The following is an 18,508-nucleotide window of genomic DNA, read 5'->3' as shown; positions in this document are numbered from 1 at the left end:
TAGAGTTTGGGTTCATTTAGATGAAGGCAAAACACTGCAGTTTTTTTTTATGAAGTCCTGATTGTGTTAATCTAGTCTATAGCTGTTTGGGTATAATGAGACTTCAGCGCAGTTGCCTTGTTTGTGAGTTTAGCAGCTCATTTCAGGGGCCAAATGATCCCTGTAGCAGGAATGCTATAATCTACTAGTACAGCTCTGCTCTACTGAGCTCTCTCTCTCTCTCTCGCTCTCTCTCTCTCTCACTCTCTGCTGCCCTCGGCTTTCTGTACCGACTTCCACTTTCATTATTTATCTCTTCTTCCCTGTTTTTTGGGATGACAAATATAATAAACTTCTAAATAAATATATATCCAGAGGGTGGAGGCAATTGATGATACAATGGCCTTGTCTGCGTGTTGGACAGTCGTGACTCATTGCAACAACACACTGGCTTTTGATAGATCCACAGCTTAAGGGAGTTTAACTGTCTCAGAGGATCACAGTAGTGTATGCTACTATATACATACAGAATAAACAGGACAGGACTGGGCTGTTATAGGAGCACAATCAAAGGCAATGTGGTGTGATGCGCAGGGCAGCAGTGTGTGCTATTCTTCTTATACCAGATTAATTTGTCAACATAAAATGGTGTATATTTATTAAAAAATGGCATGCTGTATTTTTATCTGTTTATAGTTACATTTAATGGTGGATTGCAGGCTTGAGAGATATTGATTTTTCCCTGCTTTCGATTGACCAGTAAAAAAAAAGAAGAGATTAATGATTTAATCGTACAGAAACTAGAAAAAATTCAGAACCTAAAATAGACTGGAAAACAAGAATTTCCACCATGTGAGGTTTAAGGATAGTATGGGAGGGCATAAAAATATTATCAGCTGTGCACTAAGGAAATGCTTGCTGGCAGCAGCGATCGTTTAAACTCAGTTGCATGGTGGATTTTTTATGAGATTCTGCAGTAATGTGCAGTAAACAGTGCAGTGATTACAGCACATTTTCAATTTAATCCTTTTCAAAATCGGTTGCCCAATGTCCACATAGTCAGCATTTTCAATCTTGATCTGCTGTTGCTCAGTGCTTAAATGCATCTGAGCTCTGATCTGTACAGGAGAGCCAAAAACCTTAATTGCTATGTCCATATATTTATCACTAATAAATATAGGTAACCAATGTTAAATATATTAAATATTGCTACGATGAATATTGATAGATTTTACTTTGCATGAATGAACTCAGAGCGTATCCAAAGTCAGGATGCCACAGGAGTGTATTCAAGAGCATGCGAAATAGAAGAAATGGGGCAGAGCTTCCAGTAGGTGTCACTTAATATCGGATTAATCCAGATTACTATGCTGATTGGATTATCTCTCATTTTTAATTGGGGAGGATTTAATTGGTGGATTTGCTTCGCGGATTTTTGAGTGAAAACTCGCACTAGCATACGCCGATGTAAGGCTTGGGGAGTAACAGAATGCGTGTAACACTGTTATGTAATCAGGATACAAAAACTGGTAACTGTAATCCGTTACAGTTGCATCAAAAAACACATAGTCTGATTACAGGTACAATTTGTAAAAAATGGGAATACTATCAGGATTACAATTTTTTAAAATTTAAAACCAAGGAAATTAATCTTTTTACATAACGCAATATAGACAGCCGCTTGATTATAGTTCTGGTTCTCTCTTGCCAGTCGTGGCTCACCTGAGCAACCTCCTGGTGCAAAAGTTAATTTGGTAGAAATTAACACAAATTGTTCTCTGAAGATTTTGTTAGGGTGACCATACGTGCTCTTTTTCCCGGACATGTCCTCTTTTTCGGACCTTAAAAAAAGCATCTACATTTGAGAACATATCCGTAATTCAGCTTTAGTGTCATTTTGACGTGCATGGTTTAATACTGCAACATGTGTGCACATGTTTGCATTGCTTTAACCCCTCTCTGTAATTCCCTTCTTCTGACACACCAATTGGTTGATTATAAAAGGCTTGCAGCAACTATTGGCCAAATTCCTGCCTCTCAACCATTAGCATACTCTCAGCGAACATGCGAAGGTGAAGCACTTTTATGTATGGCATCAACATAGCAACTGTCCTGAGTCGAAACAATGCCCATGGCCATTTAAGGTCATTTTTAATTTCATCTTATCACATTGCTTGTATTACATGACCATTCAAATGTGTGACTGATGGCAGAAGGTACACCCATGGCATCTGATATTTTATTTTATTCTATGGACATGCAAAAAAATGTAGGAAAAAATGTCAAATGTAGGCAGAGTGAAGCCGTTCACTTCATTCATTTATATATATATATATATATATATATATATATATATATATATATATATATATATATATATATATATGAATGAAATGAACGGTTTCACTGATTACTAAATCTATATATATATATATATATGTGTGTGTGTGTGTGTGTGTGTGTGTGTGTGTGATGCTAATAGTGTCTTTTTTAGTGTATTAAAGGTTAAAGTCTGCATTCATAGTAATAGTATTCATTTTATTTGTTTATTTGTTTTATTAAAACAAATCCACATGTTTTTAATCCCTAAAATAATAGATAAATAAAAGAACAATATAAATAATATAAATAAAAGATAAATAGCTTTTATCTTGACTTTATTTACATATATGGCCTTGAAGTAATCTAAAAGTAATCAGATTACATTATTTTAACATTGTGATACTTGGATTATGTTACTGATTACATTTTTTATGAACTAATTTGTAACTGTAACGGAATAAATTTTTTAAGTAACCCTCCCAAGCCTTTCCAATGTTAAATTGGGAGCTCCTAAGTAAAATGTGTGAAGGCTGCAGGTCTACTGATGTAAAATATTCATAGAAAACATCACTAGATAATGTGGCAGTAAAAAATCATATAGGGACGAGTAAATTGTTGTATTGCACAAGCCTAGTGGAAGGTCAGGGAGACAAGTTAGTTCCTGTTGCTTCTTTTTTCTCTCACTTGAAAAAATTAAGAAAATACAGCATTTATCTCTGACTGTTACATAGCATATACATGTTCCAATGTGTTATTTAGTTTTTTTTCCTTAAAGAAGGCTTCACCATAGCAATGGTTATGTTCTCTTAAATTATTCGGCTTAAATTACTTTACCAACTTCCATACAAGTCCCTGTGGATTAGTTGTTAATAGAAACAATAATATATTGGAATGAGCACATTATTATAAACCTTTGCTTATAGCTGGCATTATTGTCAGAGCGGTTGTTACAGAAAATCAATCAACATCTTTTAACTGGCTTCAGAATCAAGAAGTTAGCAGCGCTGTGTTATTAATGCATGTAGTTGTTAGTCAATGCCTCAAGCAAACAAACATAGGTATAGTACAAGAGAATGTGAGAATGTTGTCTAACTAGCAAGCTAATTTCCCGAAAGTATACAAAGTGCATTCTGTACGTACTTGAAAAGACCTTAAACCCGAGCACACTGGGGTTTAAGGGGTTTACACATTCATAAGTAATCATGGCTAATGAGGTGGAAGTATGTAATGCTAGCCTTAATTTGATGAGGTATAAACATGGGCATTTTTTATCTGTTCTGAGTTGCCAGTTTATTAGGTGCGCTATTCTGGTAGTGTGATCCTGAAGTTCTATGGTTTTCAAGCTTGGTGCATTGTGCTGGAATGCTGTACCAAGCGGAAATTGTGCAGTGGACAGCAAAAAGCTCCTTCTACCTCATCCCAGGGATACTTGATTGGGTTGAGAACAAGAGACTGTGCAGGTCACTGAAGCAAACACGTTGTCATGTTCCTGGAACCATTGGATAACCAAATTTATCTTGTGATATGATGTACTATCATACTGAAAATGACTTCATGTAATGGGAAAGAACACTTGTTTCAGATCTTCTCAGAAGGACTCATGTTCCTTGCACCAAATTCTAAAGTGTTTATCTTTGTTTATCTATCCTAACTTTTTTTTCCACCTTCAATGCTCTAGAGTTGCCGACTAGAATCCTTACACAATCCAGTTTTCAGGTTTAGGTTGGTGCATTTTTAATAGAAACAAAAATAAAGGATGTCCCAAACGTCTCCATACATAGGGGAAATTAACACTTTTTTGTAGTAAATTGTGTTCCAAAATGTTTGACTTAGTTAAAAAAAAAATTCAGATAGCCTTTAAGAATACCTTTGACAGAAGAAGAATATGTTCTAAATCATTCTCATGGCTGTATCAGGAAGCTGTCGCAAGTTTGTGATGGAGATGCAATTACATGCATAACACCAGGTGTTAACACGAGTTCATCATGAGCGTGTATTTACAAAGAAATGGCAATCATGTAGAAGATGTTTTGTAAATAAAGTTATATTTTGCTAAAAAGTGTTAATCCCTATGTAGGGAGACATTTGGGGCACCCTGTATATTCATCTATAGGATCCCTCTTCTGTATGATCAGTGATAGTTTTATTTCTATTTGCATAATTAAGGGAAACCCTCGAAATGGTTGTCAGCTATTTGCAAAATGCTAGAATCAGCATGTCTGGCATTAGCTACACTTTTTATTTTCAAGTTCTTTACTTAATTATACATTAACTAGAAACATTGGTCTGCCTGATTTGTCACAAGACATATGTACAATTTATTTGAGCATATGGCTGAATCTAATACACTGGCAAATCAGTTTATTAGGTGAACCATATACAAATCACAGCCCTATATTGACTGATTTTCATGAATCCTCTGTATGCATTCACATACATCCAAACAGAAATGCAAACACACAGTATCATCTTACACTGCACTGATTTCAACATAAACAACAGGTGTAGTGTTTAAATTTAACTTTTTGTCAAAAGTCATTTTGAGGATTTGTATATATTTTTTTGTTTTTGAATCAAATTGCGCTTGTCAGAAGAAGTGATCTACTCTGACAAACATCTCCACACAACAAAGTCAGCATTATATTCAAAGTAGCAGATACTTCATATGATTGCCTCATTTTGTGTACAATTATTACTTTTTAGGTGGATAATACATCAAACCTTTTTATTGTCTATGTAAAGTGTTTTTTAATATCTTGTCACATTGTCATGTCTATTATCAAGCTAGATATGAATTTATCCATATGCAAATAATTTGCAGGAGAATTTACACTAGAAATGTATTCATGAAAATCCAACAGACAAATCCTATGAGAGCTGCTGAGTTTGTGTAAATGTATGCAATTTTACAAAATTACTGTCGATTTTCAACAGATTTGGGCCAAGACGCGTCATGTGACATCATCACAACTAAACACATTCAGCTAAAGCCCTCTTCAAGTCGTTGAATCATGCGTTGAACATAAGTATAGTTAAAAGGTCTCATTTATTGACAAACATTAATGTGAAAGACCAATACAAGTAGTTTTCCACACAAAAAAGAGCACAAAAAACTCCACAAGTTGCATTGCAAATTTTGGAAAAAGCCACAGCAAAATCAAGCATTTTTGGCCACAACAATAAAATAAAAAACCCTCCGAAATTCTGTACAGATTGGCATAACGAAACTCTCTAATGTGAACCTTGATTGATCGGCTTCAAACCATATTAACAATGAGATACTGCAATTTCATTCATTATTATGCTGTCAGGTTTAAGTCACTTATTTATTTTAATTGCACACAAATTAATTTTCAGAAATTTAGACTTTTAGTATAATTAACTTTAAATGAAATAAGGCAATTCAAAACAGTTTGTAATAAAAGTCCTATAAAGGGAGAAAGAGTAAGTATGTGTCTGTTGTAGCCAACATACTGCAGTGGTAGAGCTTCATTACTGGAAGATTTAGTGCACGCTGTGATTTTCGACTGCTTAGTCATCATTTTATCATTTTCAGCTCTGACATTTGTCATTTATGGAGTTTGTTGTTTTGTAAATGTAAATCAGCTGCACTGTGAATGTGCTTGGTAATCTATTATTAAAATATGCATGTGAATATGAAGAAATTCAGTGTTATGGAAATGTTTGTAAATCTGGCTGAAATGTGTAGTTCACTTTGTCCTGTGAAAAAATTCACTCACCTTTACTAAATGATTGACAAAAAAAAGGCTGCTTGTTTGTTTTTAGGTAATTTATTATTAATGGATATTATGAGAGATGACACAGAATTCATAACAGTAGGTATTCAAATATTCTGATGTTTCAAGCTTTATATTATTTTAACTGTGTCAACCAATATTAGTTATGTTATTATATCTAATGTCTATTGACGTTCAAGTGTCTCACCACTTGAAATGAAAAGTCCTTGTTTCTGCTGCTTGTTTATATTGTGTGAGAACTGAATGTCCAGTACTGTATTTCCTCATCAAGTATTCCTCTCAATATGTTGATGAATGATAATAACCTGCAAATTACCAGGCATGTGCAAGGCAGAGCTGATTTGCAGTTTATTGACGGTGTTGGTGACAGCCACAACACTCCATAAAAAGCAAAGCTCACAGTGCTGAAATAACAAGTAAATGAAAAAAGACTTTGTAAGAGGTAGAAGTGAACGTTATTTAAACTCATGTCTATGGAAATAAAAACATATAATATTTAACAGAGTAACAGCACCTGAAAATGTTAAAATCTAGAGACAAATTACAGAAACGGGTAAGGGTAAATTAAGTGATGTGAAAAGAAAATTGTGGGACACAAAAAAGAGGAGAAAAATAAGACCCTGCACTGTACCCTACACTGTACCCAGATTTTCATGCACACCAGGCACATTACACAGGGAAACGGTCGACTTTTTAAAAAAAAAAAATTTTTATAATTAAATGATTAGTTTTATTGGTCCTAATTTGTGGGTTTGTGTAGACTCACTTTCTTAATTTTCATATGCTGTGTTTCACCAAATGTTTTCAGTGGTTCCTAACCTAGTGAACTAGCATGAAGATGTGTTATTGATAGAGATTACAAAGCACTTCTATTAGTCGTCCTGGATAAGTTCATCTGCAAAATGTAAATAAATAAACAATTTAAACTTGACAGTATAATCCATATATGAAAGTGCAGTAATCCATGCAAATGATATGATTGAAGTCAGTCAGGTTTACATTTTGTTGGTTTCCATTAGTTAGTTGTCTTATGCGTACATTTATACACACTCAGGAGCATGAGTAGTAGACAATGTTTTTTTTCTAAAATTGCAGGATTTTCATGAATAAATCCATTCATTTCCAGCTTCATAAATGAGGACCAATGAAATTAGTAAGCTGAGTACATAAATATCCATTCTCTCCTCCATATACCCTGTGTGATCAGAGTTGGTGGGGTCCCCTGTTCCCCTGTAACATGACAATTCTCAGCTGCAGATTCAGTTATACTCGTTCTGTCACATCACTCTGGAGCATCTTGGTATGTGTTAGTGTGTGTATATGTGTGGGTCTGTATGCATGAAAGAGAAGTTGAGGGATCTGCTGGAAATCTTACTTTCTAAACTGGCAGTTCTAAAACTACACAGCAGGGAAGCCTCAGATCAAAGAAGTAGCTTTTCTTGAAAAAAACAAAACAAACAAACAATATTGTAAAAAGCAGGAATTAGATTTTTTTCTCCAATTTTTGATGACTTCCTGGGAGTCATGAATGCCTTATGAATGCCTTAATAATAATAATAATAATAATAATAAAATTAACCTGAAATTACATACACTGCTGAAATTTGTATGTATTTGTATGTATGATTGACAAGTTTGGAATGCCACTACGCTATTGACTGACACTCCGTGTCACTATCTAATGGTCCATGCTAATTTTGCTGACAAAATGGTGATGAAAAATCACTATTTCTGATATAGGCATGCTTGAGAGTATCTACAAGAATGTCAAGTCGTTGTGTGTGGATGTACATATAAATCGCGAACTTTGCATGTAATGTGAGCTTGTACACTAGGGGGCAGTGTGGCATGAACCAAACCATAATTTACGACAAATGCTACGTTAAAGAGAAATCTCATTCCAAAAACAAGAGACAGCACCATATAAAAGAATGGAATAGAAAACACCATGGGTGTAACTGTCTTGAAAATTGCTGGGGACCAGAAGTTTTTCTGAACCATTTTCATTTATCTGTGTCAAGCATTTCCTATATTGAAGCACTTCAATTTAACTACTGATCAAACCCACAATTCTAGCAGTTACATTGTGATGAGTGCTTCAGATTTTTTTTTTAATTGAGTGTGTTTTTACTTGGAATGTTAGAGGAGAAAATAAAAGAAGTGAATAAATTGGCCATTATAATGACAGCTACACAGGGTATAAAGCCTCACATTTTATATTTGCAAATTCCCCAAGCTCAGAATTGTAATTTTGTAAATGAATTAATGATTCAATATCATGGTATCATATTGCCATGTGTAATGCAAACATGAAATAGAGGAAGAGACTAGATGCAAGAGTTTTATCATAGAGGAGACGTTACAGACAAACACCACCCTTAATAATTAATGAGCATTAATAAAGCTATTGACATATATTTTCAGAAAGCATTTTTTAACTGTTACTTTCACAAGGTTTGCCAGAAAGCTTCATATTGAGACAAGTTGTGTGCATCGGGACTGAAAAAAGTAGTCACACAAGTGCAAGGTTTTTACTTTCATGCTGAGCTTGAAAGGCACTGAGTATGATGCTTGCGGGCAGATTTGCCAGGTTTCAGCAAGATTCCCACCTGAACGACATTTCAAAAACTGCATAAAAAGACTTAAAATTAGCCCAAAAAGTTTGTCATTGGACAAGGGATATTTTACATATTTTTCTCAGTCTTTTCATCAAGTTAAGTTAAGAATCAAGTTAAGAGTAATGCAGAGCATGCACAGTATCTCTGCTGAGGTCTCCAAAAATGATTTAATAATTAAACAAAAAATTGACATTCTTAAAATTAACATTCTCCATAATTATTCAAAGAAAAGTTTATATTATACAGGTATTATAATGAAATGCAGCTTAAAGGACCTCATATTGACTAGCAGCAGCACACAGTGAGCTTAATTACTCAATCAAATTAGATATACAATAGAAAAGTTGTCAGAAAGTTCCAAAGGACCTCTGGTTCAGAAGTTGAATAACGTTGTATTTTGCACATTTTATTTGTTGTTATAATTTGTGAATGAAAAATTACTTTTCCCAGCTGCCCTGTTTTTTGTGTCAGTGTTTTCCAGTGTTTTTAATGGCATAGTGGTAGGGTTCACATTAATAGTAATGAAAAAAATAAAATTAATACAAACTTTCAGTCTAGACCAAACCCACTTCTGGTATAAATCCAAATATAGATACCGATGCAAATATTTGGGTCAATAAACAAATACACATACAGATAGAGATAATGACATTGCATTACATCCCTAATATACAGTTCTGTGAAAATGTATTTTCTGATTTCTTCTATTTAGGTGTATATATCATATTAAATTGTTTCAGAAATGAAAACAAAATCTAATATTAAAAAAGGCAACCTGAGTAAACACAAAATACAGATTTTAAATGATAATGTTATTTATTGAAGCAAAAAAGGTATCCAATACCAGCTGGGCCTGTGTCAAAATGTATTTGCCCCTATAGTTACTAATCTATGAAACTGCATTCAGCTGCACCCTCAGCTGGACTAGGCACAACCAGGCCTGATTACTGCAAACCCTGTTCAATCAAATCAATGTTACAGGCCTCAAGCATGAGTAACCTGTGAACAGATAATGTGTCCTGTTTTGTACAGGAAAATCAGACACAGGAGATGTTACTTGTGATCGCTCAGCAGGCTGTCCTCTGTCTTTATTAAACAGAATATATCTTTCTTCTTCTTCTTCTTCATTTAAACCACTTCGACAATAATATTCCTTGTAACAAATTACACATTTAGCATCACATTATAGGATGGAGGTTAATATATCAAACCGCTGGAATAACATATTTTACAAATTATATAAATGTATAAATTTGTTGTTAAGTTCATCAGAAATACTTCACCTATCCCAGTCTTAACTGGTGCTATGACTCATAGTTACTGCTATTACCAACTCCAAAATCATATACATCCAGTAGCTTTAATACTGTTAAGCCTACTTGTTTCACACTTTTACTACATTTTCAAATACAAAATATAAAAACAATACAGAGGCCTACATTATACAAAATACCTCTGTCTCCTTAACCTTACTAACACATTATAACTATATATACACAACTATTGAAATAACCGTACTTTATAAACTCTAGCTTTAACAAATACAGAGAAAGGTCCAGGAGCAATGACCATAAACAAAATAAATGTCAACGTCGGAAGGCATGGGAGCTAGCTACACTTCAATTCAAGGTCTCTCAACTGAATAAACCACTGTTTTACACATAAAACGTTGTCAGAACAACATAATTAAGGCTTTAAAAGTCCTTAGAAATGTATTGCAGCAAAATATCACACACTACTAACCTGTTTTGTACAGGAAAATATGACACAGGAGATGTTACTTGTGATTGCTTAGCAGGCTGTCCTCTGTCTGAGGAGCAGAAGCATTGCAGCCTTACTAGCGCTCACATAAGTGAACACTCCCCCTTGTGACATAATCAAGCAATTGCACCCTCAAAAATACTACTCAAATCCATTGCAAAAATACATTCAAATTGTTCCTTTTATACAGGCCAATACACAAAACAACTTAACAGTTGTGACAATACATTTGTAGGCGTCACATCAACACTTAAATAGATCTTTTTCAACAGCATGAAGTTGGTTAAAAGGTCTTATCCAGTAACACACTATTATATTCATGAAATTCCAGAAATTATGAGGAAGAAGGTGATTGAAATAAATCAGTCTGGGAAGGGTTACAAAGGCTCTGGGACTCCAAAGAACCACAGTGAGAGCCATTATCTCCAAATGGAAAAATCCGGCACAGTAATGAACCTTCCCAGAAGTGGCTGACCTTCCAAAATTCCTCCAAGAGCACAGCAATGACTCATCCAAGAAGTCACAAAAGAGCCAAGGACAACATGAAAGGACCTACAGGACTCTCTTGCATCAATAAAGGTCACTGTTCATGACCACTATCAGAAAGACATTGGGCAAAAATGGCATCATGGAAGAGTGGCGAGGTGAAAACCACAGCTAACCCAGAAGAACATTAAGGCCCGTGTGAATATTTCCAAAACACACCTTGATGATCCTCAACCCTCTTGGGAGAATGTTCTGTCGACTGATGAGTCGAAAGTGGAATTGTTTGGAAGACAGGTGTCCCATTACATCTGTTGTTTAGCAGTGCTCATAATGCTTAAAATGGCTATAATACAGGGTGTCCCAAATGGCTCCATTCATAGGGGACTATGTATGCCAGCACCACGTCGGTTGTGCCTTTGTCAAGTGGATGGATGAATTTATTAATAAGTTTAACTGTCGTGTGTGATGTGCTTGCCATGTTTCCTGTTGAAGTCCATCTCAGCCTTACAACAACATCCTCATTCAGCCAGTAAAATGATTTCAATGCATACTTTTTTGTTAAAGGCATTCTTAAAGGCTATCTGAAAAATATATAATATAAACTATGTAAGAAATATTTTGGAACACATTTTGCTAAAAAAAATGTTAATTTCCACTGTGTATGGAGAATTTTGGGACATCCTGTAGTAAAAGCTACACTGTGTTTGATTCTTCTTGACTTGTGGTTTACAATCTTTTCTTTGTGTGAAGGAGCATGAAATCAGTATTGATCTGAACTTGATCCAATCATACACAGACTGTAGACATCACATCAGTGTGAGCCTGGTTTTATACACACTGACGTTTGGTTGAGTACACTCAGAATGTAACCTGGGCTTTCCTTTTCAGCTTTTGCTTTCTGATTTTTTGCAATGCAGTGTTATGATGTATTCCAAGACATACAGTACTTAAAAACACTGGTCTGGCAGAAACAGAGAATATAAAGCATTTGAATGCTGCATTGTAGTGCTTTGCTAAATCCAAATCATGAATTGTCACACCTGTAAGTCCCGCTCTTTGATATGATCCTGGATGGCAACCATGAAGTATTTAGAATGGAAATAAATAGTCTCGTTTCAACAATCACTCCTGTGTGATTGAAGAGACTCTCTGATGCACCTGCTGCCAATGCTCCATATTTATCTTGTGTTTGACAGCATATTGGATGTCTGTGATACATTCTCCATGAAAGCTCCCTTAATTTATTGTGCCACAACAGCGATATGTGCTTTGCTGAAATAGAGATAGATAGATAGATAGATAGATAGATAGATAACTAATGTCAAAATATAAGCCGCTGTTGTAAATACTTAACTGTAAAAAAATTTGTCTTTATCATTTTAAATTAACAGAAAATAAACATTTAATTCAGTCAAAAATAAATTATATTCAAATGTATAAATCAAGCTACACTATGACTAGTTCAATATGTAACTTGTTTAATGTAAATAGAAAACGTGAATAAAATAACAATACAACAGAAAAGAAAAATAAGACACATGACCTAATAATAAAACTTATGTTTGGGGTCAATAAAAACTGAATATAAAGCTAGCCAGTTAGATCACTGTAGCTAAGCTCACCAATAATGCAGTTAATTGTGTTTAAGTAATTAAGGAATCCAAAAATCATGACTGCAATAAAAATTTGTTTACAGCCCTATCTGAAACTAAGCTATCTCTTTTCCTTCAATTAGCTGTCCATGGTACCTTTGACAGTGTTGAGATGTTGCAGTGAATAATGAATAATATATCTGTCTGAGTTCCTAAAAGGCTTGATTCTGGGCCCCTTATATGTATTAAAATATGTTCTTCGATTACAGACAGTTTACTGTTTTTTGGGTTGTTTTTTTTTAAGATACACAAAGATTTAATATTTAAGCATCTAGTCTCTGAAGGGCAAGACTTGTATCAGAAATATGAGGAGTCAGCTTTGACAGTGATCTTAGTTTTAAGAACCAAGCCTGTAAAGTCTGCAACATAGCATACTGTCACCTCACTGAGGCTCTTGACATTTTTCCTCTGCTGACAGTAAGGAACGTTTACATGTTTTTTGTGTCACCTAGACTGGATTACTATAACACTCTCTTATCCGGCCAGAATGCTACTGCCAAAATCCTGACATGTACCAGAATGAGAGATCATATTTCACAGGCTCTTAATCTTTTTATGGGGTACCTGTATTGATTTAAAGATTTGTTGTATTACATTTTACACACTTTAATGGTCTTGTCCCTCACTTATGAGAAGAATGTTTGATATTTTCCTACTATATCATTTGAATTATTAAACAGTACGATCCTAGATATAAATGGAAACCTGACTGAAGTCCCATCATTCAGTAATGGTGGCCTGAGATAACAAGTTTATATTAATCATAAGTTTATATTAATGCATTTGTTCTAATACATCTCTCAACAGAATCTTAGTGTGATTATAAATGGATTTGCTATTTAACATATTATTACTTAACTAAGAAACTGGATAACTAAGCATTCTGTAAGGCGATATTTTATTTTTTATTAAAGGAGTCTCCAGTGTCAGCACTTAAATTTTTCATCCATGGGAAAGTCTTGAGTGGTAAGGCCTGGTGGGTTAGCAGCACATAGCATTGGCATAGATCACGCTAACTATGATCATGATTCCGAAGATTACTCAAAAGCAGTCGAGATATATTCAGAGCCACTTGAAACCCTGTTATGATTTGTCAGACCCTCTAAAACTAGCAATTTTTGTCTGAGTTGGCTCTGCCACCACTCAACTGCCAGGAATACGGTGGGGACAAGAGCCATCATCAATGACCTCTTCCCACAGCTAGGAACCAGCATGCTGGTCTAAAATTGATGAACAGATGTGGGCATGCTGGGCTAAAATGTGCTTGGAATTGTGTAGGAACAAAGATGTGAACATTGAAGCATTGGAAAGATAACACCAGAAGTGATAGTGTGGGTTGCATTACACATGTCACTCCTCCCTGTGTGTAACTCAACCCCAAGCTCCAGGATGTGACAATGGGTAATTTATTATGCCTGGCAGTTATAATGGAAGCATAATGCAAGCGTGCAATAAAGAGGTTAACACTTTGGTTATGGGGATGCAGTGGGCTGCACACACCCTCAGTTTTGTATGTGTGGGGAGTCACTGAAAACAGCCTAATGTAAGGTTGATGCTAAATTACTAGGGATGCACCGAAATGAAAATTCTTGGCCGAAGGCCGAAACCGAACACGTTTTTTTCGCATTTTTTCCATTTATTTTGCCTTTTTTTTCACCATTGCGTAAATTAAATAGTCAAAATGTGCTTTTTACTATTTTGTCTTGCTTTTCAAAGAAAAAAATCAATTACAAAAACTACAATTTCAAAATATTTATTTAACACTGAACATTTTTTTCATTCCAGCAGGCATAGGCTACCAACAAGGCATAATATAACTTTAAATAAATAAATAAATGAGTAATAAAAATATTTTGATGTGGTCATCTTTGAGCCCCCCTTGAATAGCCTATGTTAGGCCTATAACTGACTGCTGAAAGAATGTAACACTCTGTAGCCTACAACAAAAATTGCATTAAAAAGTGCATTGACAAGAGTGCAAAAAATGGTTCTATTCGGTTCTATACGTCTGATTATATTGGGGATATATACCGCTCGCGTCCCTGTACACCTCGCGGAGTATTATAGTGGATATAGTATAGTTAGATACATTATTAATGTTATGTTCCCTTAAAAAAATACGTCTTTACCTGCTTCCGTACTCTACTCCCTTACGTCTCGCGACGACAGAATACTCCGGAACAGAAACAAAACAAACGCACGTGTCCACAGTAAACGATGTCACGGTTGTCAACATCCGAAGAGCATGCGCTCGTGCACGTAGCACGTTCACGCGCGCGCCGCTCGTCGCTCCAAGCACGCTGCCGGAAGTGGAGGTCGTGAAATTCGCGCGTCTCACTCTGGTTGCTAGGCTATTCATCAAACACGTCATTGTTCGGTCAAATTTATTCGGCCTTTTCACTTATTCGGCCGAACACCGAAAGTGCTTTTTTTGCTATTTTCGGCTGAATAATTTCGGTTGCCGAACATTCTGTGCATCCCTATAAATTACACTAGGATGCTGGAATCACTGTGAGCCTAACCAGAATATTATACCTACTCATGATGAAGCCAGGGTGCTCAACCAAAAATTGGTGAGCTAGAAAACACATTTCTGTGTAACTTGTGGAATAACATGCTGTAGCAATTTCAGAAAACAAATGCTGCTCTTCAGGCAGTTGATTTAGACTTATGCACTGTTGCAGATTTGGTTGGCTCATTGAGGGCTTATGTGGCAGGATAACTCAGAATTCTTGGTGAAAAACATGTCTCAAACAGAGCCTCATCAGAACAATGTGGATACACAGCAGCAAAAGTAAAGGGGAAAAAATCAGCACTTGAACATACAGGCCAAAAGAAGTTCAGGACATATGTTTTGATTGCTGTCATAGACAGACACTGAGTAAATGCATCAGACGTATTTCTTTGGTCATACAAAGAGATTCAGCAGATGTGAGTTTTAAACAATATTCAAACCATCTATTCATATGATCTGTGCATTTCAGCAAATAAGATAATAAATAAATATGCAGTCAGGTTGGTGAAATTATTTTTGGATGAAATAGCCTAATTTTGAGGAAAAATGAACAAAGCAACAATAGCACTTATGCAGCTTATTTAAAAAAAAGAAAATGGCAGGCAATATTTCCAGATGTTGATATTGTGCTTCCTAATATTACCAGTAACAAACACAAGTGGGGACTAATTTTTTTTATAATGGCACAGTTAAAAAATAAATCCATATTTACAACAGATCAGAGAGGATTGGATCATCTGGCTCTGTTGTCAATAAATTGATGTTCTTTGCGGATTGGATTCTAGTAGTCTAGTGAATGGCTTGAAGGTAAGAAGTTGTCATTTTTTTCTTGTTGTTTATTAGGTTTTTTTTTGTTTTGTTTTTTGTTGTATGTATCTTTTATGGCAATATCTACTCTCAGCCTCAGTGATGTCACATTCATGCCCTACCACAATGTCAAAAATGGCTCTGCAGTTGGTCACTGGATGGTAATAAGAAACTCAATTTATAATTTTAAGAGGTCATAAGAATCTAGGACTTTTATGAGGGTTGTCTCAGACTCAGGTCCCTTGTGGATACCCGGACATGGCCATAGTTGTGAATGGGATCTGCACTATACATTGTAGCCAGACATGTGCTGCTTCCCATGTTTGTTGTTAGTGTGGGGAATAGTGAGGGATTGATAACCTAACACATATTGAAATGGATCAAGGCCCATGGAGGAGGGAGTGATTTCCCATGTGAACATGGAAGGTAACAACTCCATGCCTGCTGGTTGTTCTTACAGAAGGAATGGAGAAAGGTCCAGTCTCTTGGTTCAGGCATCCCACATGGCCCCCATCCTATATCGCCATAAAAAAAGAAGCATGTTGCTGCAGGGAAAATAGAGGGGCAAATTTAATCCAATGCTAATGCCTCCTTTATGTATTCTTCCATGGCACAAGTTTCTGGGATCAACAATGGGTCAGTAGCACAGAGCCATGTGGTGGTTGTTCAGATGCCTTGGCTTTACCATTGAGATTTATGTAAGAATCAGGGATCTGCATCTTTTTTCAGTCTCAGGGGTGTCAGTCTGACTGGCAAGAAATGGTAGGGATCTGCAAAAGCTTTTACAAGTTCCAAGAAGTAGGTTTTCCACACCTCCAGGATATGGCTGGATTATTATAAGATTTCCAGGGTATATACAGCACAATGCTGATAATGGTGCACTTGGTGATGTGAAATGAGATTCCGCTATGTATGATCAGGGATATGGCGATCTTATTTATTTCTCCAGTGGACTTTGCTCCAATATGTGAATACTTAAAAGGTTCTTTACAGGAACCAAGGAGATTTTTAACTGTCATGTTACTTCTTCATCTAAGAAGTTGCAAGCTGCCCAGCAGTCAACATATTCATATTGGTAACACATATCCATATTGGTAACCCTTGGATAAGCATGTTAATAGAGTGCACCTTTTGTTTTCTAGTAAGTGTGTGATGGGAGAGCTCATCTGGGTAGTGGATATTGCCCCATTAATAGTACATGCAGGCCCTCCCTCCTTTAGTACCACATTTCCCCCATGGACAACTTAGCATTGCCCTACATTGCATCACTGTATGATTTGCATTCATCATGGATAGTCGTAATTTGATACTGGTCAGGAGACACTTGGCTCTCAACAGATTATTGGTATGAATGGTGAGAAGAATGAACTACTGAAAGGTGAGCTGTTTGTTCTTGCAGGTGATCTCAGTTTGGAGAGGATCGTTCAGGTCTCAACAAAATACACTTTTCAAAGCAAGTTTGCTTCAGCTGCTCTCAGCTATATGTAATGAGGGTTCAGAAACTGAGTGCATAGTCAGCTGCTGAAACTGGATGATCAAATATTTCCCAGAATGCCTGAGCCAAAGAGTTTGCTGTAGGGCTGTTGTAGGACTGTACAGCACAAAGGGTGATAAAGGGCAGTAGTCCAGTGCAGTCCCGTGCTCTTCTGGAAAACAGAGATATAGTCAGGGGTATTTTGTTGATATCTTTGGAATGGCTAGTGAAAAGCAGAAAGCATTGTGTGTTGAAGTCCTTACATTTTGTACTAAATCTGCTGAACATCTCAGGCAGGGCTATACAGGGTTCATGCATATTTGTATGGCTGTAGGGGAAGTGGCATGACAGTGTGTTCCTATATGGCCTCGGAGATTTGCTGGAATTGCTGACGATGTTTTCCAAGAAGATGGCCAAGAGAATGACAGACAATTGCAAATCCCCAAATTCCATTAGTCTTATGTAATATTCCAGATTCAAGAGAGTTAGGATCCATATGCAGAAGTTTTATTTAGGCACAAAGCAGACAATATATTAATTGCAATCCAATACTCAGTATGATAAGGCAGAGAATGGCTGGTAGACAATTAGGCATGCATAGCAATCTAGGAAAAAGGGTCATGCAAAACAGGTTGAGGTACACAGGAGCTGCACACACATACTATACAATAATTTATTAGGAACATCTGTATACCTGCTCATTTATTTGATCTCAATCACTTTGGAATCTTAGGTTACAGTGGGCACAAGCTCACCAAAACTGGACAGTTAAAGATTGTAAAAAGACCAGGTGACATTTTTCCAATATTCAACTGTCCAGTTTCAGTGAGCTTGTGCCCAGTGTAGGCTCAAATTCCTGTTCTTGGTTGACTGTAGTGGAAACCAATGTGATGTTCTACTGTTATCAAGAATAGACATGATATGAGTTCTGAGATGCTTTTCTTCTCAGCATGGTTGTAAAGAGTAATTATTTTAATTACTGTAACCAGTCTTACCATTCTCCTCTGTCCTCTCTCATCAACAAGCCATTTCCACATGCAGAGCTGCCACTCACTGAATGTTTTTTGTTTTGTATTAATTAGAATTTCTCACCACTCTGTGTGAACTGTAGAGACTGTTGTGTATGAAAATCTCAG

At 36.0% G+C, this 18,508-nt stretch overlaps 1 protein-coding gene across 3 annotated transcripts in view; it reads left to right on the top strand.

The window, feature by feature from the left end:
• Nucleotides 1–18,508, top strand: part of ntm (neurotrimin) — a 470,405-nt gene that overhangs the window by 431,453 nt on the left and 20,444 nt on the right. The window lies entirely within an intron of this gene.

The sequence above is a fragment of the Ictalurus furcatus genome, chromosome 16, assembly GCF_023375685.1.
Source record: "Ictalurus furcatus strain D&B chromosome 16, Billie_1.0, whole genome shotgun sequence".
Taxonomy (NCBI): Eukaryota; Metazoa; Chordata; class Actinopteri; order Siluriformes; family Ictaluridae; genus Ictalurus; species Ictalurus furcatus.
Note: the sequence above shows the minus strand (reverse complement) of the source record. Positions and strands in the feature narration are given on the sequence as shown.